Source organism: Cetorhinus maximus, chromosome 19 (genome assembly GCF_964194155.1).
Source record: "Cetorhinus maximus chromosome 19, sCetMax3.hap1.1, whole genome shotgun sequence".
In the NCBI taxonomy this organism is placed as follows: Eukaryota; Metazoa; Chordata; class Chondrichthyes; order Lamniformes; family Cetorhinidae; genus Cetorhinus; species Cetorhinus maximus.
Window position 1 is genome coordinate 92250501 of NC_135897.1, and position 25581 is coordinate 92276081.

A 25581-nucleotide genomic window follows, 5' to 3' on the forward strand; every position below is an offset into this window, starting at 1 on the left:
AAAAGGACAAAGAGGTGTTGATGGTGGTGATATTATCTAAGGAATGTGCTAATGGGGACATTAAGGGTAGAAAGCAGGACGAGCAAGTGACAGATAGCCCTAGTGGGGGTGGGGTGGGGGGGAAGGGATCGATCCTCAGTTCTGTTGAAGAGTCATACGGACTCGAAACGTTATCTGTGTTCCTCTCTGCTGATGCTGTCAGACCTGCTGAGTTTTTCCAGCTATTTTTATTTTTGTTGTAGAGAGAGAGAGAGAGAAAACTGGATTTAATGCTTCCCCCACTGCCAGGTCTGAAGCCAGGGAGGCTTATTTAATCCAGCGGGTGGCCTACCCATCACGTACCCACCCACCCCTCTGCCCACTGCAATTATACCAGTGGCAGGGGTGGCACTGGGCAGCCTGCCCGCCAGTGAGACAGACTGTCGTCCTTAAATTGGCAATTAATGCCCATTTAAGGGTGTCATCCTGTCACCACCAGTATTAAGCTGAGGAAGGGAAGAGACCCATGCCAAGAGCCTAGCCCAGCAGTATTCCCTGTGAGATCAGGGGTTGGTCTAAGGAGGGACCCTTAACCTTCTCTACACTCTTAAGGAGAACAATCCCAGCTTCTCCGGTCATTCCATGTAACTGGGACCATTCATAAGACCATAAGACATAGGAGCAGAAATTAGGCCATTCGGCCCATCGAGTCTGCTCCACCATTCAATCATGGCTGATAAGTTTCTCAACCCCATTCTCCCGCCTTCTCCCCATAACCTTTCATCCCCTTACCAATCAAGAACCTATCTATCTCGGTCTTAAATACACTCAATACATTCAGGTAAAACTATCCTGCATTCTCTGACATCCTTCCTAAAGTGGTGCCCAAATTGGCCACAATATTCCAGCTGAGAACCATGTGTTGTTGTAATAAAAGGTTTAGAAATAACCTCCTGCTTTTAGCCTCTATGTCCCATTAAGATTGCTGCCAGTGTAACTGGTGAGGCTGATGGCACATGCTGTTACTTGTTCACGAAAGCCACAGGAACTTCAAAATCAGGGGCAGATGTGTAGTTAAACATGAAAATCAAAATGTTGCTGTCCCGGTTGTATCACTCCACCTTTAACTTCACATCATCAGTCTGGTTCCACAGTGATCTACACTGAGCAGTGTGAAATTCTCGCACTTGCATGGTAGATACAAAGTAAACTCACCAGAGGAAGTTAAGTCATTTCAAGTCTACGTACTCTTCTAACATGGTGATAAGTATCAATTACTGCCAGTCGGCCTCTCTCTCTGTGGAAAACTATTTACCAAGTCTAAAGTCTCATTCCTTCAAATTTTAATTGTTATGGAATTTTAAAAAACAATTAATAAACTTTTTGTTTTACTCTTTCATTGTCTCTTTTATGCTCTGTCATTTCAATTTTAATTCCTCTCTTGATTTCACTCTGAACCTGATTTGACGTCAGATTCACCCCCTTGAATGTACATTTCCTTTGTAGTCCTCGTGCTGTTTATTTCGCTATCCTTTCAAGTCTGTTTGTTTAAGGAGGTCCACAGTTGCCTGCCCAATTTAATCAGATCCAAGATACCCTGCACCTTTTCTTCCCTGTCCTACTGACAGCAAGTTGCAGTTGAAAATATCACGGAGTTGTGAACAGGCAGAGGTCGGACCCAGTGAGCTACTGACCGATTACAGACAAATTCTGCCGCTCGGTCTTCACTCGGACAGCCCAGAATTCTGCGTGATTTTAGCAATGGCTTTCTCAACATGTCCTGCCGCCTTCATAGACTCGTGTATGTAAACCCCAGGCCTCTCTGTTCCCGCGTCTCCTTTAGAATTGTTCCATTCAGTTCCAAACTGCCTATTCTCTCACACTTCCTTCTTTTTTTGTTCTTTCATGGGCGTCACTGGTGAGGCCAACATGTGTTGCCTATCCCTAACTGCCCTTGAATAGGGTTGTCAACTGTAGTTAATTGTATTCCTGGAGGTCCTGTCACATGACCTTCCCCCCATGCTCCAGCCATCAATCGGCCAGCGCATCCATCCTGGTGACGTTCTGCCTCCCTCCATCGATTGGAAAGCAAAGAGACTTATTGGACGAGGCTTGACTGTCAGCCTTATTCCCCATTTTCAATGTTTCTATATCTAGTAAAGAGAAACGTTCAAAGAAAGCAAAAATATATATATATTTTTCGATGTCCTGCAGGGATGTGCTGCTGAGGCTTTATAAGGCTCTGGTCAGACCACATTTAAAATATTGTGAGCAATTTTGAGCCCCGTATCTCAGGAAGGATGTGCTGGCCCTGGAGAGGGTCCAGAGGATGTTCACGAGAACGATCCCAGGAATGAAAGGCTTAACATATGAGGAACGTTTGAGGACTCTGGGTCTATACTCAATGGAGTTTAGACGGATGAGGGGGGATCTGATTGAAACTTACAGAATACTGAAAGGCCTGGATAGAGTGGACGTGGGGAAGATGTTTCCATTAGTAGAAGAGACTAGGACCCGCGGGCACAGCCTCAGAGTAAAGGGAAGACCTTTTAGAACAGAGATGAGGAGAAACTTCTTTAGCCAGAGAGCGGTGAATCTATGGAATTCATTGCCACAGAAGGCTGTGGAGGCCAGGTCATTGAGTGTATTTAAGACCGAGATAGATAGGTTCTTGATTGGTAAGGGGATCAAAGGTTATGGGGAGAAGGCGGGAGAATGGGGCTGAGAAACTTATCAGCCATGATTGAATGGCGGAGCAGACTCGATGGGCCGAATGGCCTAATTTCTGCTCTTATGTCTTATGGTCTTATGGTCCTGATGATCTTTCTCAGGGCAGTGTCCTGTTCCGCCGGTTCAATTATGGCTGATCTGTACCTTAACTCCATTTACCTGCCTGGGCTCCAGAAGCATTAGTACTATTGTCTAAATCTCTCAATCTCAGTTGACCCACTCCCACCCACCCCAGACCCCAACACCCAACCCCGAACTATGTTTTGAGGGAGAGGATTCCAGATCCCCACTCCCATTTTGTGTGAAGGAGTGCTTCCCGACATCGCTCTAGCTCTACTGAAAGATTATTCCCCCTGGTTCTAGACTCCCCCTTCCCCACCCACCCACCCCACCAGAGGAAATTCTTTCTCCCCATTGGGCGGAATTTTCCGTCGTGGTGGGGGAGGGTCTGTAAAATGCGGCCAGCCGTTCAAATGTCCATCGGCTTTTGGCGGAGCTGTGAAGTCCCTCCGGTATAAAATCCCGGCCGTCGGCTGCTCCGATGGTTTTAAACAACTCCAGGAGATCGAGCCTGGGCTGTTTAAACTCCAGGGGATAGCGGTGGGCCTGAACTTGTGGAGGGGAGAAGATGTTTTTACCAATGATCCATTCTCGGCATGTGGGAAGTCAGGAAGCCAAAAATAGTCCTGACCACCGTATACTTCCACAGCAAGAGGTGCAGCCAACACAAGCAAATTGCAGCGTTTCAGAACGCCCGTGTCCCAGCGCCAGCTAGTCAGACCCACTGCTGGAGGGCTGAACTGCAGCAGGAAGCGCCCCGGTACTTTACTCCAAAGGGGGTGTCTGTGCAGGAGATCAATCCAGAAGATTTTGGGGTTGGGGTTGGGGTTGGGGGGGAAAGAGTTAAAAAACTGAACTGACTGAGATGTTCTCCAGGGAGAGAGAGAGAGAGAGAGAGAAAGGGAACGAGCTCAGTGAGTTGAAACTCCAGCTATTCCCCCACTCTCGGCCTCTTTAATTAAACAGTTTCCAATCCCTCTCTTACACAACACAGCAGCAACAGCTGGGGTCTCATTCAGCATCACCCCCACCCCTTCCCACCTTCCCACCCCCTGCCCCCCTTCCCCCCGCCCCCTGCCCATCTTACCAACCCCCCTTCCCAACCCCCCACCCACCTTCCCACCCCCTTCCCACCTTCTTACCCCCTTCCCACCCCCCCACCCCCTTCCCACCCCCCCACACCTGCACCCCCCCCCACCCACCTTCCTACCCCCCTGCCCCCCACCCCCTGACCACCTTCCCACCCCCCTTGCCCCCCACCCCCTGCCCACCTTCCCCCCACGCCCCCACCACCCCCCCAGCTCACCTTGCCACCCCACTGTCCCCCCCACCCCCTGCCCACCTTCCCCCTCCGCTGCAGCCAGCTGTGCCGAAGCGCTTTCCCTGATGCCGAGCGATCTCTTGCTGACATCCAGCAAATCTGTATTGCAGCCGGAATTCTGCCTTCAGCCCCGACCCATGCCAGACGAGTGAGTCACTCAGATGGGAAAAAGAGGGGCTGTTCTCTCTCTCTCTCGCTCTGCAAACAGCTGGAAATTGTTTCAGAATCCTTGAGTTGGATCCTGTCTCGGTTTTACACGAGTTGTTTTAGTATTTTTTCCAATCCCATCCCATCAGCTCGGAATGCCTGGCCCTGGGACTGAAAGGCTGGGCAGTGTTTGCTCGGCACCTCCTATCACACGTTGCAGGAGCTTTGTTCTGTCCACCCCCATTGCGCACAGAATAATCCCACAACCAGCAGTAAAATGACCAGCTCACAGAACCATGCAACACAGAGGGAGGCTAATCGGCCCATCTTGTCATTGCCAGCTCTTTGAAAGACTTGGTCCCGCTCCCTCTCACCGCCTTTAGTCGCCCCAAAGCCCTGAAACTGTTTCCCCTACAAACTCCTTAGTGTTTTGATGGTGATGCTTCAGGGAGTAAACACCAGCCATGAAGCCTGGGACTAAACTCCCCTTCTTCTCTCTTCTTCAGGTGGGGAGGTGGTGGGTGGTGGGGGGAGTGGGGGAAAAAGAGATGGAGAGGTTTCAGGAGGGAATTCCGGTGTTTAGTGCCGAGGAAGCTGAAGGCACAGCCGCCAATGGTGGAGCCAAGTGGTGGGAGATACACCGAGAGGCCAGAATTGGAAGAGGGCGGAGATCTTAGAAGGGTCTAGGGATGGAAGAGGCTACAGAGATGGGGGAATCGCGAGGCCAGGGAGGGACTTGAAAACAAGGATGAGAGTTTTAGAATCAAGGCTGTGGTTCACTCGCTGTTCTACAGTCACATTACAGGGACTTCAAGTGTTAATGCATTTCCTAAAGTGCAGGGTTAAAATTTAGCCACGTGATTCCGAGCAGCTCCTGATACTAATAAGTCATTTGAAATTTGCAATAATGCCTGTTGGGGGATGCAAACTATCCCACAAACTCTGCAGCGCTTCCTAAGGACGCCAATTGAGTTTCGACCCGAGGGTTAACGACAGGATAAGAGACCTGTGGAGATTGCACAGACCCGGCCTCGGTGGAGTTGCTACGCTCGCCACAAGGGGACGCTCCCGTCAGCTTTTTTTTCCCACCCGGATCAGAGTTACTACCCTTTATAAACGCTACATAATCAGGACTACCCTGGGTGATTAAATGGGTTTTTTTTTTAAGCAATTTTCTTTCGTTCACAGATCTGCTCTTAGCTAGCAATTATCTCAGATTAGTGACTCAGTGCAGACTTGCCTTAATTCACAACTGAACAAGGCAAAACTCCTCTGAATATATTTCAAAGTCAAAAAAAAATCCCAGAGTCATTTGCTGTTGTCTTTATTCCAGAGCCTGTTTTGTTTTTCTTCCTATAAACAGGAAATTTGACTGGAATAGTTGACAAACAGCCAGGGAACGCATACAATTTTCCTTCCTCTCTCTCTCTCTCTCTCTCTTTCCTCTCTCTACCCCCACTTCAGGCCTGCAGAATACACACTGGAACTCAGTGCAAATTGCAACAAGGAGCAAAAGGACAGACAGACTTGCATTACTGCAGCGCCTATCACATCCTCAGGATGTTCACAAGTGCCTCACAGCCAATGGAGTACATTTCGAAACAAAAAACAGAAACAGAAATACCTGGACAAACTCAGCAGGTCTGGCAGCATCGGCGGAGGAGAGCGCAGTTGACGTTTCGAGTTGAAGGGTTGTGAGGACTCGAAATGTCAACTGCGCCCTCCTCCGCCGATGCTGCCAGACCCGCTGAGTTTGTCCAGGTATTTCTGTTTCTGTGTTTGTTTTGGATTTCCAGCATCCACAGTTTTTTTTGTTTTTATCTCTGAGTACATTTTGAAGTTGTGACCTAGTAAACACAGCAGCCAATTTGCACACAGAAAGGTCACGCGAACAGTAACAGCCCCAGTTAATCTGTTTTCAGTGATAAAACGGTTGAGGGATAAATATTGGCCTCAGGACAACGGGAAGAACTTCCCTGCTCTTCTTCGAAATAGTGACGGTGGAATATTTATGCCCGCCTGAGGGGGGCAGACACGCGAAACGTTAAACCTCTCAAACGGTCATTAAAGATCCCACGACTGCCATTTCAAAGACGGGCAGAGGAGTTTGCCCCAGGGTCCCGGGGCCAGTGTTTACCTCTCAACCCATGTCACCAAAAAAGACAGGTCATTAACACAGCGCTGCTCGTGGGAGCTTGCTGTGCGCGAATGGGCTGCCACGCTTCCTGCATTACAACAGTAACCGCTAGGGTTACCAACCCCTCCAAGGCTGGTCTGGAGTCTCCAGGAACTGAAGATCAATCTCCAGGACACTGCCGTCTGCAACCCTGGAGAAAAATCATCGGGACATTAAAAAAAGCTTGTTTTTTTTGTCATTTCCTTTGACCATTTCTCTTTACCAGATATAAAAATATTGAAAATGGAGGGTAAAAAAAAGGCTGTTTGGCCGACAGGCAAGAATCATCCAATTGGGCAATGAAGTCTTTTTGCTTTCCAATTGGCGCAGGGAGGCAGTGCGTCAGTCACAAGGATGGACTTGTGGCCGGATGGAGCATGGAGGGGGGGGGGGGGGGGGGGGGGGGTGGGGGGGGCAAGTCATGTGATGAAACATTTAATCACCATGGTAACCCTAGAGGCAAACCCTGCAACTAACCAACTCATTGGCTGCAACAGCGTTGGATTGGCAATTGGATCGGTGAAAGGCGCTATAGAAATGCAAGTTTGTGGGAGATGCAATCATTCCAGAAACATCGTGGACAATCTGCAAACCCATCTTCCCAATTTCTGAGGAGCACGATGGCGGGGGCAGGAGGTGGTGGAGGAGGGAGGGAGGGTACGGCGAGATCGGATGGGTGATGAGGTGGTGGTGGGGGAGGGGAAGAGATGAGTGTGAGGCGATTCCGAGGGGGGGAAGGGGGAAGAAGGTGGCAGTAGGGGTGGGGGGAGATGGTGATGAGGGTGAAGGTGGATCAGACAGGAAAATAAAGCGAGCAACAGCACCAAGAAACTAAACCATCTTTTGGGAGCCAAATTAAGTCATGATTTCCAGACTCAAACGGTCAAGGCAGAGAGACAAGCTGGGCTTTGACGGGTCTCTGGACGCAGTGAGTTCCAGGTCCCAGCTCAGACCCAAAAATGCCTGCCCCAGCTCCCCTAAGGAAGGCAGGAATCTGTGCAATTCACCACCACGGTTCTCAAAGCAGAGTCACAGTGGCCCGATTGACAGCTCCTCCAGCCTGAAGGTGTCAGCTGAGCATTCAGTCAGAATACTTTAAGGCAAATTGTTAGACGCCTCTCTTCAGGCTGCGATAAACGGATTTGACAGAGCCAGTAATATCCACAGTTGCTTGGCAAACACAGCTCTGTTTGGCTAGATTCAGAAGCTAAACATCTACATTCCTCTTGCACCACAGTGTGCCGCAGCCCAGAAGCAGAATCCCTTCCCCCTCCACCGCACCCCCCATCATCTCCTCCCCTTCCCCCCCTCCACCTCCTCCCCCCATCTCCTCCTCCCCTTCCCCCCCTCCACCGCCTCCCCCCCATCTCCTCCTCCTCTTCCTCCTCCTCCCCTCCACATTCAATCAGCAAATCCAAATTTAAAAAACACAAGGCCTTTAAGGTCTGGGTCACAGGGACAAAACTCCCGTTGTTTTGTTTTGCAGGGGCTCCTGAAGAGACCGAGCTGATCTACAACTCGGCAAAACCCAGACAGCCAAAGAGAGGGGTTATTCTGAAAAGCATTTCGCTTCATAACCTGTGGCACAACTTGACTACCAGATAGATCGGCCTGCAATCAGCAAGCGCACACGCAAACAGCGGCTAGCGTTCGTGCCTCTGGGTCGGAAGCTCGTGGGTTCAAACTCCACCCTAGAGGCTTAAGCACAGGTTGCTGGGCTAACACTCCCACCGCAGCACTGAGGGAGTGCCACACTGTCGGAGGTGCTGGCTTTTTGGGTGAGCTGTTAAACCATGGCCCAAGCCAGCCCCTCTCAGACGAGCATGAGTGACCCTGTGACACTATTGCTAAGAGGAGCAGGGGAGCTTTCTCGTGTCTTGGCTGACGTTTCTCCCTGAACAAACAGCACAAAACCAGATTATCTGGTCATTTAACACGGTGCTGTTTGTGGGATCTTGCTGTGCGCAAACTGGCTGCTGTGTTTCTGATGCTACAACAGTGACTACTGTTGGAAGGACGTCATTGGCTGTCAAGTGCTTTGTGCTGCACTGAGGCCATGAAAGCCGTTATAAACAATACTGTCCAATTCATCACCGTTAACCTCCTGTGATTAACGCGGTAAGGTATTTTTAGGAAGTGAACTTTTTTTTACCCGCGCTTTTATAGTGAAATGTTAAACAGATGGTCCTGCGCTATGAATTTGGGGAGTTGCCTGGAGATGGATGCTGAAAAATTCACCCAGAACCGGTTTTGAAACTCACTTTGAACGGATACAGAATAAACTTGCAGACTGGGCATATAGTCGGCAAATTAAGCTAACACAGAGAAGTGTGTGATATTATGACACAAAAATATAAAGGGGGCTGCACATTTACCTGGAAAATGAAGAGTGAAAATGAGGTAGAGGAGCAAAGGGATCTGTGAGTATGAATACACAAATCATTAATGTTAATAAAAGCATAAAAATATAAATCATACATTAGGGTTTATTTCTAGAGGGATAAAACTTAAACTTTTCTACTTTTCAGTCAAGCTTGTATCAGTCCTTGGTACCCTTTAAGTATGGTCTAACCAAGTACAATTCTGGTTGCCACATTACAAAAAGGATATAGAGGGACTGGGAAAAGGTACAAAAGAAGATTTACTCGGACGATATCAGAAATGAGAGGTCGTAACTATCAGGAAAGGCTGAACAGGTTGAGGCTTTCCTCTTTTAAAAAGGCTGAGGGGTGACTTAACCAAGATCTCTCACATTATGAAAGGGTTTGATCGAGTAGACATGGAAAGAGTGTTTGTGTTTTTGCAGGGGGGAGCAAAACGAGACGCCAACAAGATAAGATGGTCACCAAGAAATCCAGTCAGGAATTCAGGAGAAACGTCTTTACCCAGGGAGTGATGAGAATGTGGAAGCCGCTACCATGGTGTCTGAGGCAAATATTATCGATGCATTAAGGTGAAGCCCTGATCTCTCTCACACAGAGCGTGGAGGATGCTTGCCATGGAGTACAGCCCATGGCAAGAGCTTGTGTGGCAAGTCCTTTAACGTGGGGAGGTTGTTGTGTAGCAGCTGCCACCTGGTCCTGGCTGCCCAGGAAACTCTCTCGGTCTTACCGCCTGCCATAGGCATATTGGGGGGGATTTGCAGGTTGATACTCAACCTGTTTGGCCATCAAGTCCTGGAGTGGGACTCAAATCTAGCTCTGAGGCGGGGACCCTACCCACTGCACCACAGGAACGCTTTGAAGGCCTGATAAACACAAGGGAGAAGGTAGAGGCTTATGCTGATTGAGTTAAAGGAGAAAGGGTGGGAGGAGGCTCAAGTGGAGCATAAACTCTGGAAAGGGCTGGTTGGGCCAAATGGCCTGTTTCTGTATCGTATATTTAGTGCAATAATAGGAAAATAAAAGCACATGGTGTAGGTGGTAACATATTAGCATGGATAGAAGATTGGCTGGCTGGCAGAAAGCAGAGAGTATGCATAAATAGGTCTCTTTCTGATTGGTAGGATGTGACGAGTGGAGTCCCACAGGGGTCTGTACTGGGGCCTCAACTTTTTACAATTTACATCAATGACTTAGATGAGGGGAGTGAAGGCATTGTAGCTAAATTTGAAGATGACACAAAGATAGGTAGGAAAGTATGTTGTGAAGAGGACATGAGGAGGTTGCAGATGGATATAGATAGGTTGAGTGAGTGGGCAAAGATCTGGCAAATGGAGTTTAAAGTGGGAAAATGTGAAGTTGTTCACTTTGGCAGGAAGAACAAAAAAGCAGAGTATTACTTAAATGGAGAACAGCTGCATAATTCTGAGATGCAGAGGGATCTAGGTGTTCTAGTAAATATTAAACGTTAATATGTAGGTACAATAAGTAATTAAGAAGTCTAATGGAATGCTATCCTATATTATGAGAGGAACTGAACATAAAAGTAAGGATGTTATGCTTCAGTTATACAGGACATTGGAGAGACCGCATCTCGAATACTGTGTGCAGTTTTGGTCTCCTTATTTAAGGAATGATGTAAATGCATTGGAGGCAGTTCAGAGGAGGTTTACTACATTGATACCTGGAATGAGTGGGCTGTCTTATGAGGAAAGGTTGGACAGACTGGGCTTGTTTCCACTGGAGTTTAGAAGAGTGAGGGGTGATTTGATTGAAGTTGTACAAGATCCTGAACGGCCTTGACAAGGTGGATGTGGAAAGGATGTTTCCTCTTGTGGGTGAGTCCAGAACTAGGGGTCACTGTTTTAAAATTAGGGGTCGCCCTTTTAGGACAGAGATGAGGAGAATTTTTTTCTCTCAGGGGGTTGTGCGACTTTGCAACTCTCTGCCTCAGAAGGTGATGGAGGCGGGGTCATTGAATATTTTTAAGGCAGAGGGAGATAGATTCTTGTTAGGCAAGGGAATCAAAGGCTATCGGGTGGTAGATGGGAATGTGGAATTCGAAACACAAGAAGATCAACCATGATCCAATTGAATGACGGAGCAGGCTCGAGGGACCGAATGGCCTACTCCTGCTCCTATTTCTTTTGTTCAATCTTCTGTAGTCCTGCAGCTTAATTAATCGCTTTGCCCAGAATATTCTGAGCAGTACACAATATCCCAAGGCTCTTCACAGGAATGCAATCAAACAAAATTTGAGGCTGAGCTACATAAGGAGTTATTAGGTTTAGTGCCAAAGCTCAGTCAAAGAGATAGGTTTTCAGGTGAATCCTAAAAGGGTGAGAGAGGTAGAGAGCTGAAGAGGTTTACCGGGTTGGGGGGGGAATTCTCAAAGTTTGGGGCTCAGGTACCTGGAGACACGGCCACCCATGCCGGAGTGACTAAAATCAGGGGTGAGCAAGGTGCCAGGATCGAAGGAGCACGCGGGTCTCAGAGGGTTGTGGGGCTGGAGGAGATGACAGAGAATAAAGGAAATCACTCTGGCTGTTCCCTGGGTCCGAGTCCCTGACTTCTGACCCAGCCGAAATCTGTTCCATCACCGTCACTTATTCTCTTTTTGCCCCCCGACTGTTAATCACCCATTCGGGCCTCAGCGCTGGGGAGTTAATTCATGAATTAATGCTTCTAAAGTTTCCAGTGTCATGAGCTGCCACTGGGGAGGTGTAAAATAATATGCCTCTGCTGACTGCAGACAGTTTCAAAGAAGCGTTCCTGCTTTCCTTCTCTATAACTCCCCATTGTCCCCTAAATCCCAGCAGTTCCTAAGATTTTCAGGAGTTGCTGAGTTCAGTTCCGCTCCCCATGAGCTGCCTTACAACAGTGATTCCACTTTGACAATACTTCAATATCTGTGAAACGCGTTGGGGGAGTCCTGAGGTTGTGAAAGGTACTGTATAAAAGGCAAGTCCGCTCTTTAGCTCAGCAAAACCTCGCCCCTATGTCAGGCTTGAACCCGAGTGCTGGAAGGCTGTGCAACTGTGGAAGCCCTCACAACCCTGCCCAATCAGATCCTTGTTCAACACCCAGTTAAAGGGGGCACTGGACAATGATCTAGAAGGAGAATGATGGCTCAGTTTTGTCTCTCTCACACACACACACACACACACACTAATCCGAACAACAACAACTGGTATTTATCTAGCACCTTTAGAGGCAAATACCGATCAGGAGAATGGCTCAACAGTCCCCTCTCCAGTTTCTTGCCACCATCTTAATCCCTCTTCCCCCAACCTCTCCTCACTACCAGCACCATTCCTGGTGCTAGAATTAAATTAATGCTGTGCTCTCCCACAGGAGTCAGTGATCTAAAGAGGGATCCTGGTTAAATTTACCCTCTCTTCCCCCTTCATGCTCCATCTGTCACCAGACCCAGGGGCACTGTGGGGACCCAACTGCTGGCCCGAGTGACCGGGCAGAGAATAATCTGCTGGCCATGGATCGACAACACCTTGCATTTATATAGCGCCTTTCCGTAGCAAAGCATCCCAAGGAACTTCACAGGAGAAATTATCAAACTGAATTTCAACACAGGGGGAGAAATTAGGACAAGTGACCCAAGGCTCGGTCTGAAAGGTTGGTTTTAAGGAGCGATGTAAAGGAGGACAGAGGGCGTAGAGAGGTTTAAAGAGGGAATTCCAGAACTTGGGGCTCAGGCAGCTGAAGGCATGGCCGCACATGGTGGACTGAGGGGAGAGGGCGATGTGTAGGAACTCTTGACGAAGGTTGTGATTTCCTAATCCCAGGTACTGGGGCCAAACCTGATGCCTCAACTGGCGTCATCCAACACAGCAGATCACACAGGAGCCTCCTGCATGGTGCAATCCCACACTGAGGGGTCTGTTAAGCTGCTGAATCACCGGGGGAGGGGGGAGGCAGAGCTTCAAGATAATGGAATGCTGGGGCAATGCTCAGAGTCCTCTACGTTCCACTCCACAGTGAAAAGCAGTGGTTCGCAGGTCAATGTTATTCACAAGAAAGACAGGCTTGCATTTCTACAGCTCTTCTCACAACCTCAGGATATTCCACAAACCACTTTAAGCGTAGTCACTGTTGTGACGTAGGAAGCCAACTTGGGCACAGCAAGCGCCCACAAACAGCAATGCCTAATGACCAGACCATTTCGTGTTCCTGTGATGGTGATTAAGGGATAAATATTGACCAAGACTCCATCACTAAGTCCCCTGCTTTTCACTGAATAGCGGGCATGGGATCTTTTATAGCCACCCTAGGGGGGGGCAGACAGGACCTCGGATAACCTCTTGTCCGAAAGTCAGCACCTCCGACCATGCAACACTCCCTCAGTACTGCTGGCACTCGGGAGGTTCAGCCTTTATTTTGTGTTGAAGTCTCTGGAGTTTAAGCATGACGTGTTGCTCTGTGTGAGAGAGAGAGAGAGAGGCAACAGAATGAAGCAAGTGGATCATTGAAATGTCACAGCGGCAAGTTAACCAGCCCAGCCTGCCTCATGTGCAGTTTGAGCAAACTGGTGCCCATCTGCGACAGCATCGAGAGGGGATGAGTTAGCACACTGGGCAGGGTTTGACAATACCTCCCATTGTTGCCTCAGTCTTAATCTGAATGACTTACTGATTTCTCCTTGGGAACTGGGAACTGTTTACCGAAACCCAGTAATTAAAGTTTGAGGAATTCAAATTGAATTGGAATAGATCTGGCTAAAATTAGAGAGTTGGAGAGTGTGAGGTATAGAAGCAATTGTCTCTAAAAGGACCTCCCCTTTCGCACCCCCATCTCCCCTTCCCCTCGCCCACCCCATCCCCCATCCCCCCTTCCCCTCGCCCACCCCACCCCCCATCTCCCCTTCCCCTCACCCACCCCAACCCCCACCTCCCCTTCCCCTCGCCCACCCCACTCCCCCATCTCCCCACCCCACCATCTCCCTTTCCCCTCGCCCACCCCACCCCCCCATCTCCCCTTCCCCTCGCCCCACCCCACCCCCCATCCCCCATCCCCCCTTCCCCTCGCCCACCCCACCCCCCATCTCCCCTTCCCCTCGCCCACCCCACCCCCATCTCCCCTTCCCCTCGCCCACCCCACCCCCATCTCCCCTTCCCCTCGCCCACCCCACCCCCATCTCCCCTTCCCCTCGCCCACCCCAACCCCCCACCCCCCATCTCCCCTTCCCCTCGCCCACCCCACCCCCATCTCCCCTTCCCCTCGCCCACTCCAACCCCCCATCCCCCATCTCCCCTTCCCCTCACCCACCCCACCCCCTCCAACTCCCCTTCCCCTCGCCCACCCCAACCCCCCATCCCCCATCTCCCCTTCCCCTCGACCACCCCACCCCCTCCAACTCCCCTTCCCCTCGCCCACCCCACCCCCATCTCCCCTCGCCCACCCCACCCCCTCCAACTCCCCTTCCCCTCGCCCACCCCACCCCCATCTCCCCTTCCCCTCGCCCACCCCAACCCCTCACCCCCCATCTCCCCTTCCCCTCGCCCACCCCACCCCCATCTCCCCTTCCCCTCGCCCACCCCAACCCCCCATCCCCCATCTCCCCTTCCCCTCACCCACCCCACCCCCTCCAACTCCCCTTCCCCTCACCCACCCCACCCCCTCCAACTCCCCTTCCCCTCGCCCACCCCACCCCCTCCAACTCCCCTTCCCCTCACCCACCCCACCCCCTCCAACTCCCCTTCCCCTCGCCCACCCCACCCCCTCCAACTCCCCTTCCCCTCGCCCACCCCACCCCCTCCAACTCCCCTTCCCCTCGCCCACCCCACCCCCCATCTCTCCTTCCCCTCCCCCACCCCACCCCCATCTCCCCTTCCCCTCCCCCACCCCACCCCCATCTCCCCTTCCCCTCCCCCACCCCACCCCATTTCCCCTTCCCCTCGCCCACCCCACCCCCATCTCCCCTTCCCCTCCCCCACCCCACCCCCATCTCCCCTTCCCCTCCCCCCACCCCACCCCCATCTCCCCTTTCCCTCCCCCACTCCAACACCCCACCCCCATCTCCCCTTTCTCTCCCCACCCCATCCCCATCTCCCTTTCCCCTCCCCCATCCCACCCCCCATCTCCCCTTCCCCTCCCCCACCCCACCCCCATCTCCCCTTCCCCTCGCCCACCCCCAATCTCCCCTTCCGCTCGCCCACCCCACCCCCCACTTCCCCTTCCCTTCCCCTCGCCCACCCCCCAATCTCCCCTTCCCCTCGCCCACCCCACCCCCCAATCTCCCCTTCCGCTCGCCTACCCCACCCTCCCCACCTCCCCTTCCCCGCGCCCACCCCACCTCCCCTCGCTCATCTCCCCTTCCCCTCACCCAACCCAGCTCCCCCCGCCTAACCCACCTCCCCTCATACACCCCCCACCCCGCCACCTCGCCCACCCCCCCTCACCCACCCTCTCACCTTTCCCACCTCCCCTCGCCCACCGCCCCCAACCCTCCTCGCCCACCCCGACAACGGTTCAAGTGGATCAATGTCACTGACGCACAGTAAATCAGGAATGTTCCCACTGGCATTGATCCCCGATCTGTCCCAAGTCAGTAAGCAGTTGTTTTCCAATTTTCCACCTCAGTGAAAGCCCCTCCTCCGAGTTTGTGATTCCCCTCATTGCTGTTGGGAAATGGAAATGGGGACTAGATTCCCCCTTTCCCCGTGTCTCCTAGGGTTGGCACCGTGCCAGCGTGAGGCACACCTTGGGCGAGTAGCAGGTGCAGCAGAGATGCCAACACTGTGAGATGTCGAGGGGGGGGGGCGGGGGATGCTGGTGCCTCACTCAAGCTCCCAGTCTTTGCACGCACGGGATTAACCCATTGTCAAAACATGGAGAAATCTGCCTAAGGTTGACACTCTCCAGGAAACCGTGCTATGAGGGTGTGGGGGGTGAGGGACAGTGATCAGGGTCAGCGAGGCTCGACGATACCTCTCGTCAACACCGTGGGTTAGTCTCAGGCGATGCTGCCTCGAACTTTGGTTTGCTGTGCGGGGATGTCTTGTTGCACTGCGCTGTGCCTTTAAGATTGATGTGCCGCTGCATATCTTAAAGTGAAAAGTGGCTTTAAGCCACCTCAGCCCTCAGGGAAGAAAGAACTTGCACCTCTAAAGCGCCTTTCACAATCTCAGGACGTCTCAAAGCACCTTACAGCCCAACTGAAACACTTTTGAAGTGTAGTTACTGCTGTGATGTGGAAAACACAGCGGCCAATTTTTACACAGCAAACTCCCACAAACATTAACGGAATAAATGATCAGGTAATTAGTTTACTTGTGACGATGATTGACGGATATATATTGGTCAGGCCACCAGGGAGAACTCCCCTGCCCTTCTTCGAAATAGTGCCCGTTGGCTTTTTTTACATCCATCTGGGGTGTTAGGCAGTTTAATATCCCACCTGAAAGGCGGCACCGCTGACAGTGCAGCACTCCCCCAGTCCTGCGCTGGGGGCGTCAGCCTGGATTCTGTGCTCAATCAAGTGTCTGGGGCGGGATTTGAACCCATAATCTTCTGACTCAAGAGGCGAGCGCCACCTACTGAGCTACGGCTGACGCAATCCCAGAGTTCTGTCCCGTACGACTCCGAAACAAGAGACTCTAGTCCTGATCCGTTGAGAGTAACCTGGAGATAGAAGCTGAGATAATCCACGTCGGGTGGCTGCCAACAGAGGACGAGCATCGAACTCTTGTTTGCGTGGACACTCTATCCTGCAAGTTTGTGGAGCCCTTTATTAGGATACTTATGGTACTCAAGAGACAAGACTTAAAGTGTCTACTGCTTGATGTCAGACAGATAGCAAAAACAAACAGATTAATCAAAGTATTCCAAGGGGAAAGATGAGTATAATCGTATTAGTGGAAATATTTTTTTTCGAAGATATTCAGGATAACCCACTGCCTCCCTCAGATAGGCATCACAGCTCGCTACGCTTAAATAGCCTTGTGCCAGCTGTGTCTCAGTGCGTAGCACTCTCAGCTCCGAGTCAGGCGATTGTCGGTTCAAATCTCACTCCAGAGGATTTAATCCACGCTGATATTCCAGTGCAGTACTGAGGGAGCACTGCGCTGTTGGATGACGCTTGCTGCTTGGGTGAGGTGTTAAATCCTCTCAGGTGGATGTGAAAGGTTCCATGACACGGTCACAAAAAGTATCGATCACATGTTCTCTTCGATGTCCCGGCCCAATATTTATCCCTTAACCAACATCGCTTAAAATAACCCAGATTATCTGGCCTTTATCATCACGATGCAGTTTGCGGGAGCTTGCTGTGCGCAAGTTGGCTGCCATGTTTTCTACGTTACAGCCATCACTGCGCTTCAAGTTGGCTATGAAGCACTTTGGAAGATCCTGAGGAGGTGAAAGGTATTTATAGAAGCACAAACTTTTCTTTCTCCACATTTCTGTTACTCACTATACCAATCTGAGTGTAACACTGAGCTTTATCCCTTTGCACCTCATTATACCCTGAATTCCCAACTCCCAATGCCCCCTCCAATACCCCCCCACCCGACCCGGCTCAGCGGGAGGAACACTCAGTTGGAGTTCTCACTCCCAGACTGTGCTCAACACTCCGGGTGAGGGCGGATGTAAGACAGGAGAATAACTTGAATTTCTATAGCAGCTTTCACCACCTCAGGATGTCACACAAGGACACAAGGAATAAAAGCAGAAGACCATATGTGGGGCACCTTGAGCCTGCTCCGCCATTCAATGTGGTGATTCAATACTGGGGGTGGGGGCATTAGTGGGACTATTGGGATAGCCGTTTTGCAAATATAATGGGCTGAATGGCCTTGCACAGTTCTCCATCTCACTGATACTCTCTTGCAAATTGGTCCCTGGGGTTAGCACAACTGGTGTGAATAGATATTGCAGATTTACATGGAAAAAAAAAGGCATTTTAAAAAAAATTTTCAACAATCTTCCATTCCTCTCTTTTCAAAATGAAAATCCACTTTTGCATTTCTCTCCGGGGTCAAACAACATCCTCAAGGTTTAACTCCACAACAACCAATAATTCCAAGGGTGTCATTACTGAGATCGCCATGACAACAGACTGGCTGAGGTGAGGGTTGCCACGGTGACAGACGTGCACCAATATTTGAGCACAGTCACCTTTCGCTTGTACATCCACTCGTGCAAGTCTGACCTTTCAAAATGTATTGTTAGAATACGTTAGAGAGAGAAAACTTTACAGAAGTAGCTTGCAGGTGGGCAAGATGCTTGAAGCTGTCTTTAACATAACAAGTGGTGAACTTTCCTTGGTACCAGCCAAATATAGAGTGCCTTTATCCCACCGCTCTCCTCCCCCTCCTCCCCATCTCCGCACCTTCCACATATCCAGTGTATCCCAGTCAGGCTTGGAGCATCCTCAAGGGAATAACGTTCAACAGCAACAAACATTGAACACCCCAATTTCCATTGCTCGCAGGATCAGTCACAGAATCGTTAAGGTGTAGAAGGAGGCCATTCAGCCCATCGTGTCTGCACTGGCTCTCTGAGCATTCTGACTTAGTGCCAATCTCCTGCCTTTTCCCCGCAACCCCGCACATTGCTTCTATTCAGATAATCATCCGATACCCTCTTGAATACCCCGATTGAACCTGCCTCCACCACACTTCCAGGCAGTGCATTCCAAACCCTAACTACTCACTGTGTGAAAAGGTTTTTACCCGCACCACACTTGCTTCTTTTGCAAAACACTCTACAACTGTGCTCTCTGGTTCTTGATCCATTTACGAGTGGGAAGAGTTTCTCCCCATCTACTCTGTCCAGACCCCTCATGATTTTGAACATTTCTATCAAGTCTCCTCTTAGCCTTCTCCTCTCCAGGGAAAACAGTCCCAACTTCTCCAATCATTCCTCATAACTGAAGTGTCTCATCCTTGGAACCATTCTCGTAAACCTCTTCTGCACTCTCTCCAATGTGTTCACATCCTATGGTGTGATGCCCAGAACTGTACACAATACTCCAGCTGAGATCTAACCAGTGTCTTATATAAGTTCATCACAACCTCCTTGCTCTTGTACCCGATGCCCTTATTAATGAAGCCTAGAATACTGTATGCTTTAGAAACAACTCGCTCTACCTGTCCTGCCACCTTTAATGACTTATGTACATACACCCAGGTCTCTCTGCTCCTGCACACCCTTTAGAATATTATTTATCCTTTATTACCCTTCATTTATCCTCCAGAATTGGCTTCAGCTGTCAGAGTCCTAAGCTCTGAAATCCCCTCCCTAAACCTCTCCTCCTCTCTACCCCCATTTTAAGACACTCCTTAAAACCAACCTCTCTGACTATAGCTTTTGGTCACCTGGCCTAATATCCACATTTTGTGGTTGCGTGTCATGTTTCATTTTTATAATGCTCTTACGCAGCATCTATAGGGATGTTTTATTACGTCAAAGGTGCTACATAAATGTAAACGGTTATTGTTGTCGCTGGGCGCACTGGGTGGGCGTCCCTGCCTCTGAGCCAGAAGCTCTGGGTCTAAGTCCCACTCCAGGGCTGGATGGGTACGGAAGGTGTGTTTGTAATGTGGCCAAAGAGGTTGAGTATCAACCTGCAAATCCTTCCAATATGGCCATGGCAGGCGGTAAAGAGTGGGAGAGCCTCCTGGTCAGCTGTATTGGATGCAAAGTAGTGCCCCTCAAGATATAGCCTCTGGCAAGATGCTAAAGATGACTCCTTCCCGGAAAAACTTAGCTGTGGAAATAGCCATTGGTACGTGCTCTGTCTGCCTCGGGTGTTAATAGACCTGAACAGCTTCGAAGTCGAAATAATTCAATTGTTCTTTTTGAAACAACAGTCAACTTGCACAATTTTTCAAAACCGCAATTCCCCACAGGCAGCAATCGGTTTTCACTCTCTCCCATCTCCAACTTCTTGCTCCTCCATCATGAAGGTTTTCATTCACCCTGGCTGGGGTCTGCTCACCTCATCATCTGGGTTAGAGGACCGTGCTGAATCTCCATCGTTCCAGCATTGCGGCTCCGTCTTCAACCACCTGGACCTTAAGCTCTGGAATCCCCTCCCCAAACCTCTCTGCTTCTCTCTCCTCCTTTAAGATGCTCCTGAAAACCTACTTTCTTTGAACAAGCTCTTGGTCACCCGTTCTAATATCTCTTTTGGTGATTTGGTATCAAATTCTGTTTGGTAACACCCCCCGTGAAGCACCTTGGAACGCCTTTCCAGGTTAAAGGTGCTATATAAATGCAAGTTGTTGTTGTTGTTGGTGTAATGGTTGTGGGGGGTGTGGGGTTACATGCTTTCATTTTGTGTTGTAAATCAGGGTGATTTTGTGGACCACATCATTCCTGGCTCTCAGTCGAATACAATTGGCCCTGGGAGAACCAAGTATTGTTAAAGAGCTTATATTTGTCACCAAAGGAGGTTAGAACAAGGGGGCATAGCTTTAAATTAATGTCAGGCCATTCAAGGATGATGTCAGGAAGGATTTCTCCACACAAAAGGGTAGTGGAAATCTGGAACTCCCCCCACCCCCCCCAACAAAACTGAAAATTTCAAAATAAATTTCTAGATTTTCTTAAGCAAGACTATTAAAGGTGAAGGAAACAAGGTGGGCAGGTGGAGCTAGGGTACAGGCAAACTGAGCAGTGGAAGTGGCTCGGGAAGTTAAATGGACTCGTCCTGCTCCAACATTGCATTGCGATGATTGAACTGCATGGTAGAGTAATCAAGCAGACTGATCCATCAGGCTGGGGCTTAGAGTTTTAATACCAAAAAAAGTAAATTAAGAAAATAGTGAATTAACCCACAACTATCTTTCTCATCAGGAAATTCTGCAACAGAATTTACTGGGACTAGAAGTAATTATTGTTTGCGCATCATTTTCTAATTTAGCACATTCAAGAATCACCTCCTTTCCTTCCCAGAATTATGAAATCCCTCCTTTCAGATAACTCATTCTCTCTTGTTCTAATATGCCAGTTCTCCAGCTCGTTCTCTCTGTCTCTCCCTCTCTTGTTCTCTTTCACCCAAAACACATGCATCAAGATACAACAGAACCAGCTACTCAAGACACTGGGTAACCATAATGAACCAGGCAAGTTCCAGTGACGTGGAGGGGCAACAAAGTCAAGACATGACAGACCTGTCCCCACCAGTACTGTACCCCAGTGTTATACAGTGACAGACCTGTCCCCACCAGTACTGTACCCCAGTGTTATACAGTGACAGACCTGTCCCCACCAGTACTGTACCCCAGTATTATACAGTGACAGACCTGTCCCCACCAGCACTGTACCCCAGTGTTACACAGTGACAGACCCGTCCCCACCAGTACTGTACCCCAGTGTTATACACTGACAGACCTATCCCCACCAGTACTGTACCCCAGTGTTATACACTGACAGACCTGTCCCCACCAGTACTGTACCCCAGTGTTATACAGTGACAGACCTGTCCCCACCAGTACTGTACCCCAGTGTTACACAGTGACAGACCCGTCCCCACCAGTACTGTACCCCAGTGTTATACACTGACAGACCTGTCCCCACCAGTACTGTACCCCAGTGTTATACAGTGACAGACCTGTCCCCACCAGTACTGTACCCCAGTGTTATACAGTGACAGACCTGTCCCCACCAGTACTGTACCCCAGTGTTATACAGTGACAGACCCGTCCCCACCAGCACTGTACCCCAGTGTTATACAGTGACAGACCCGTCCCCACCAGCACTGTACCCCAGTGTTATACAGTGACAGACCTGTCCCCACCAGTACTGTACCCCAGTGTTATACAGTGACAGACCTGTCCCCACCAGCACTGTACCCCAGTGTTATACAGTGACAGACCTGTCCCCACCAGTACTGTACCCCAGTGCTATACAGTGACAGACCTGTCCCCACCAGCACTGTACCCCAGTGTTATACAGTGACAGACCTGTCCCCACCAGTACTGTACCCCAGTGCTATACAGTGACAGACCTGTCCCCACCAGCACTGTACCCCAGTGTTATACAGTGACAGACCTGTCCCCACCAGTACTGTACCCCAGTGTTATACACTGACAGACCTGTCCCCACCAGTACTGTACCCCAGTGTTATACAATGACAGACCTGTCCCCACCAGTACTGTACCCCAGTGTTATACACTGACAGACCTGTCCCCACCAGTACTGTACCCCAGTGTTATACAGTGACAGACCTGTCCCCACCAGTACTGTACCCCAGTGTTATACAGTGACAGACCTGTCCCCACCAGTACTGTACCCCAGTGTTATACAGTGACAGACCTGTCCCCACCAGTACTGTACCCCAGTGTTATACAGTGACAGACCTGTCCCCACCAGTACTGTACCCCAGTGTTATACAGTGACAGACCCGTCCCCACCAGTACTGTACCCCAGTGTAATACAGTGACAAGGCTGGTCTCCCTGTAACGTGATGGGACTGATGTGTTGGAATTGTGCAGTGGGAATTTTGCTGTGGATAATCTCGGTCTGGAATTTGTTGCTTCTCAAGTTCGAGTGATGCCCAGCTGCATCGTCAAATCTGGTCGATTGCCGAGTTTTTAATCTTCAACTGATGTGGTCTGTGTGTGCGATAAAAGGATGGAAAATTCCAGATGCTGAAAGCGAGCAACAACATCCCATCACAGATGTTCTCTGATGTTGCTTTAAGTTATTTGGTCCTTTGTGTGTAGCCTATAATTGAGTAAGAGAGGGGACAGATGGACAGAGGCAGGCAAGGGACTGTAAGGTGTTTAAATCTTCATCCACCTTTCACAAGTTGTGTAAACTCAGTTTTTTAAAAATTCGTTCATGGGATATGGGCATCACTGGCTAGGCCCAGCATTTATTGCCTGTCCCTAATTGCCCTTGAGAAGCTGGTGGTGAGCTGCCTTCTTGAACCGCTGGAGTCCTAGGGAGGGAGTTCCAAGATTTTGACCCAGTGACAGTGAAGGAACGGTGATATATTTCCAAGTCAGGATGGTGAGTGACTTGGAGGGGAACTTCCACGTGGTGGTGTTCCCATGTGTCTGCTGCCCTTGTCCTTCTAGAAGGTAGTGGCCATTGTTTGGAAGGTGCTGTCTAAGGAGCCTTGGTGAGTTGCTGCAGTGCATCTTGTAGATGGTACACACTGCTGCTACTGTGCATCAGTGGTGGAGGAAGTGAATGTTTACGGATGGGGTGCCAATCAAGTGGGCTGCTTTGTCCTGGCCAGTGTCAAGCTTCTTGAGTATTGTGGGAGCTGCACTCTTCCAGGCAAGTGGGGAGTATTCCATCACACTCCTGACTTGTGCCCTGTAGATGGTGGACAGGCTTTGGGGAGTCAGGAGGTGAGTTACTCATCACATGATTCCCAGCCTCTGACCTGCTCTTGTAGCCACAGTATTTATATGGCTGGTCCAGTTCAGTTTCTGGTCAATGGTAACCCCCAGGATGTTGACAGTGGGGGATTCAGCAATGGTAATGCCATTGAATGTCAGGGAGCAATTGTTTGATTCTTTCTTGGTGGAGATGGTCATTGCCTGGCACTTGTGTGGTGGGAATGTTACTTGCTACTTGTCAGCCCAAGCCTGGATATTGTCCAGGTCTTGCTGCATTTGGACATAGACTGCTTCAGTATCTGAGGAGTCACGAATGGTGCTGAACATTGTGCAATCATCAGCGAACATCCCCACTTCTGACCTTATGATAGATCTGTACCCACCAGTACTGTACAGCAGTTACTGATGGTTTCTCAATCAATTTTGTCTTCTCCCCTCTTCGTCTCACCCTTGGTGGTGGCCTACACCATGGTGCCCACTTCATCCTACACTTAGCCTTCTCAATAACCAAAGCATTGCCAAAATACATGGTATCTCAGGAGCCCATCTAGTTACATCCACAAACTCCATTCATTGGTTACCTCAACTTATCTCACTTCACCTCCTTCTGTTTCTCTGCCCTCCCCTTCACCTGTTCCCAGCTCCTTCCTCCCTGACCTGTCACGTTCCTGCTCTCATGCACTGCCTGATTTCTTCCGGCCTCCATTGCAGTAATTTGCTTCCTTCACTGACCAGCTTTGAATTCTATTCCCCAGGACAAGTGACTATACTTAACAAAGTGCTTCATTGACTGTGAGCTGATCTGAGACTTCCTGTGGATGTGAAAGGGGCTATAGAAAGGCAAATCTATTTTTAAACAGTGTGCGTCTTCTCTGTGAAGGGCTTGTTGAATGTAAAGTGGATCGAGAAGTTATTAAGAAGAAATGAGATGGGGGAGGTTCATCTCGAGCTCTGGGTGACAGATGTTTGTCTTCACCCAGCACCATCCTGAGTGTTCCCAGTGAACAAACGCTGTCGAAAATCAGGGGGAAATGACACCTCAGCGGGTGTGCCATTTAACAAGGTCTTCCCATTAAACAGGGTGTATCCTGGCTGTGGGAACAGGCAAGTGGTGCCAAGACTCCAGCACCAAGGACCTCCATGAAAAGCAGCAATGAGGGGTGCCTGGCCAGGCTGTGTGGTGTTTGCCTTAGCTGTCTGCATCCTCCCGGTACCACAGTGCATCCTTTCACCAGCCGGCATGTTTCCAACCAGACTGTCAATGTCAATAGTCTGCTGAGAGAGACAGAGAGAGAGAGAGAGAGACAGAGAGAGAGAGGCTGGTCTGGAACATTCTCTTTACCTACTCCTATATTCTCACAGAATTTACAGCACAGAAACAGGCCACTGGGTCCAACAGGCCTGAGCCAGTGTTAAAACTCCTCCCAGCCTGTCTCATCTTACTCCATCAACTGAGAGGTTAAAACTATCAGGAAAGATTGAACGGGATAGGGTATCCTTTTCTGGAGAAAAGGGAAGACTGAGAGACGACCTGGTAGAATTGCAAAACCTTTTGATCGGGTAGATGGGGAGAAGCTACTTCTATTTGTGGTGTGCAATAGCAAAGAGGTTATGTTACTGGGCCATTTTTTTTCTTTGTTCTTTCATGGGGTGTGGGCATCGCTGGCAAGGCCAGCATTTACTGCCCATCCCTAATTGCCCTTGAACTGAGTGGCTTACTGGGCCATTTCAGAGGACAGTTAAGAGTCAACCACATTGCTGTGGGACTGGAGTCACATGTAGGCCAGACCAGGGTAAGGATGGCAGATTTCCTTTCCTAAAGGACAGCAGTGAGTCAGATGGGTTTTTACAACAATCGATGATAGTTTCATGGTCACTATTACTGAGACTAGCTTTCAATTCCAGCTTTATTAGTTGAATTTAAATTCCACCAGCTGCCTTGGTGGGATTTGAACCATATCATCAAAGCATTAGTCTGGGTCTCTGGGTCACTAAGATAAAAGCAAAATACTGCAGATGCTGGAAATCTGAAACAAAAATGGAAAATGCTGGAAAAACTCAGCAGGTTTGGCAGCGTCTGTGGAGAGAAAGACAGAGTTAACGTTTCAAGTCCGTGTGACTCTTCTTCAGAGCTCTGGAGAAGGGTCATACAGACTCAAATACTAACTCGGTTTCTCTCTCCACAGACGCTGCCAAACCTGCTGAGTTTTTCCAGCATTTTCTGTTTTTGTTTCAGATTTCCAGCATCTGCAGTATTTTGCTTTTATCTTAGTGACCCAGAGACCCAGACTAATGCTTTGACGATATGGTTCAAATCCCACCAAGGCAGCTGGGGAATCTAAATTCAGTTAATTATTTATATAAATCTAGAATTATAAAGCAGTGATGATGACCTTGAAGCTACCAGATTGTTGCTAGAAACCCATCTGGTTCATTAATGTCCTTTAGGGGTAGGAAATCTGCCACCTTTAC

The 25581-nt window shown here is 49.6% G+C and overlaps 1 protein-coding gene across 1 annotated transcript in view; it reads right to left on the minus strand.

The window, feature by feature from the left end:
• Positions 1–25581, minus strand: part of fndc3ba (fibronectin type III domain containing 3Ba) — a 285397-nt gene that overhangs the window by 181935 nt on the left and 77881 nt on the right. The window lies entirely within an intron of this gene.